The following is a 3,107-nucleotide window of genomic DNA, read 5'->3' as shown; positions in this document are numbered from 1 at the left end:
GCCACTATGGCTTGAGAGGTTGAGATGGGAACTTTTTATGAGCTAGTCGTAGAGATAGCCCGCAGGATTGAGGGTGCACGTCAGAGGTGCTCCGTCTGGGGGCAAAGGTTAGTTCATGAGAGGGTAGTCCAGCAGGCCCCCGTATCCAGCACCACCGCCTCCTCGAGGTGCTCCAGTGCGACCCTATCTCAGTGCTATACCAGAAAGCTCTTATCGCTCACCAGCTATTCAGGGTCCTCCTAGTGGGTATTCAGTTCCCCAGGGCCAGACTTTTAGTTAGTAGCCCATCGTACCGAAGAGTTGTTATGAGTGCGGGGATCCCAGTCACATACGGAGATTTTGCCCCAGGCTTCGGGGTAAGCTAGTGCAACAGGGTTAGCAACCTATGATTACTGGACCAGTTTCTCCACCAGTTGTCCGACCACCAAGAGGTGGAGGACAGGTAGGTAGGGGCCATCTTAGAGGTGGAGGTCAGCCAGGCGGAGGCCAACCAATTGGCGCTCCAGCTCGATTCTATGCTTTTCCGGCTAGACCAGATGCAGAGGCCTCAGATGATGTGATTACATGTATTATTTCTGTTTGTGGCAAAGATGCCTCAGTATTATTTGATCCAGGATCCACGTATTCATATGTGTCATCTCTATTTTCTCCATTCCTGGGTATTTCTCGTGAGTCCTTGAGTACTCATGTTTACGTGTCCACTATTGTGGGCGATTCTATTATTGTGAACCGGATCTACCGGCCATGTATTATTACATTCTGTGGTTATGAAACTAGATCAGATCTCTTATTGCTTGAGATGACCGATTTTGAAATTATTCTGGGCATGTACTGGTTATCTCCATATCATGTTATTCTAGATTGTCATGCCAAGACTGTTACCTTGGCTATTCCAGCATTGCCTAATCTGGAGTGGAAGGGTTCGTCTGTTAGTTCATTTAATCGAGTTATTTCTTTTATAAAGGCTCAACACATGGTTGAGAAGGGTTGTTTGGCTTATCTAGCCTATGTTCGGGATACTACTACAGAGACTCCGACTATTGATTCAGTGCCTGTAGTTCGGGAGTTCTCAGATGTATTTCCTTCAGATCTTCCAGGTATGCCACCTGATCGTGATATTGATTTTTGTATTGACTTGGCTCCAGATACCCAGCCTATATCTATCCCACCGTATCGCATGGCTCTAAAAGAATTGAAAAAATTGAAAGAACAGCTTGAGGAGTTACTAACCAAAGGGTTCGTCAGACCGAGTGTATCACCTTGGGGTGCACCGGTATTATTTGTGAAGAAGAAGGATGGAACAATGCGGATGTGTATTGATTATCGTCAACTAAATAAAGTCACTATTAAGAACAAGTACCCGTTGCCGCGTATTGATGATCTATTTGACCAGTTGCAGGGTGCTAGGGTATTCTCTAAGTTTGACTTGAGGTCGAGGTACCATCAGTTGAAGATTCAGGATTCAGATGTTTCGAAGACTGCTTTTCGGACTAGATATGGTCATTATGAGTTTCTGGTGATGTCCTTCGGTTTAACTAACGACCCGACATCGTTTATGGATTTGATGAACATGGTATTCAGGCCATATATTGATTCATTTGTCATTGTCTTCATTGATGACATCTTGAGTAAGGAGGAGCATGAGCAACATATGAGAGTAGTGCTTCAGACGTTGCGGGAACAAAAGCTATATGCTGAGTTCTCCAAATGTGAATTCTGGCTAGAGTCTATAGCATTTTTGGGGCATATTGTATCGGACGAAGGTATTAAGGTTGATCCCAAAAAGATTGAGGTAGTTCAGAATTGGCATCGTCCCACTTCGACGACTGAGATCAGGAGTTTTCTGGGTTTAGAAGGTTATTATCGTCGGTTCGTGGAAGGTTTTTCATCTATTGCAGCACCTTTGACCAAATTAAACCAGAAGGGTGCTCCGTTCTGATAGTTCGATGATTGTGAGGTGAGCTTTCAGAAGCTCAAGACAGCATTGACTACAACACCAGTGTTAGTGTTGCCTTCCAGTTCGGGGATGTATAAAGTGTATTGTGACGCTTCACGTATTGTCTTGGGTTGTGTACTGATACAGGAAGGGCAAGTTATTGTATATGCTTCACGTCAGCTGAATTCCCACAGAAGAATTGTCCAGTACATGATTTGGAGTTAGCTTCGATTGTTCATGCTCTTAAGATTTGGAGGCATTATCTTTATGGGGTGTCTTGTGAAGTTTACATTGATCATCGCAGTTTGCAGCATTTGTTCAAGCAGAGGGACCTAAATCTGAGACAACGCAGATGGCTTGAGTTACTAAAAGATTATGATATTACTATCATGTATCATCATGGCAAAGCAAATGTGGTTACATACGCCTTGAGTAGAAAGGCGGAGAGTATGGGTAGTTTAGCTTTCATTTCAGCAGAGGAGAGGCCATTGGCTTTAGATATTCAGTCCTTGGCCAACAAACTTGTGCGGCTGGATATTTCAGAGCCCAGCCGAGTTCTTGCATATGTTGTAGCTCAGTATTCACTATTTGAGCAGATCAAGGCTCACCAGTATGATGATCCACACTTAATGGTTCTTCGAGAAACGATACTACGGGGTGGTGCCAAGGAAGTTACTATTGGAGCGGATGATGTTCTGCAACTCCAGAATCATCTATGTGTTCCCAAAGTGGATGGACTGAGGAAAAAGATCCTAGAGGAAGAACACAGTTCTCGGTATTCTATTCATCCAGGTGCTACGAAGATGTATCGTGATTTGAGGCAACATTATTGGTGGAGACGAATGAAAAAGTACATAATTGAGTATGTGGCTAGGTGTCTAAATTGTCAGCAAGTTAAATATGAGCACTAGAGGCCAGGTGGCCTACTTCAGCAGATGACTATACCAGAGTGGAAATGGGAACTCATCACTATGGACTTTGTAGTTGGGTTGCCGCGGACCTTGCAGAAGTTTGATACAGTTTGGGTCATTGTTGATAGGTTGACCATGTTAGCATACTTTATTCCTGTTGTGACTACGTATACTTCAGAGAGGTTGGCCCAGATATATATTCATGAGATAGTTCGGTTGCACGGTGTGCCAATTTCTATAATATCAGATAGAGGCCCTCA

Source organism: Nicotiana tomentosiformis, chromosome 2, assembly GCF_000390325.3.
Source record: "Nicotiana tomentosiformis chromosome 2, ASM39032v3, whole genome shotgun sequence".
Taxonomy (NCBI): Eukaryota; Viridiplantae; Streptophyta; class Magnoliopsida; order Solanales; family Solanaceae; genus Nicotiana; species Nicotiana tomentosiformis.
Note: the sequence above shows the minus strand (reverse complement) of the source record.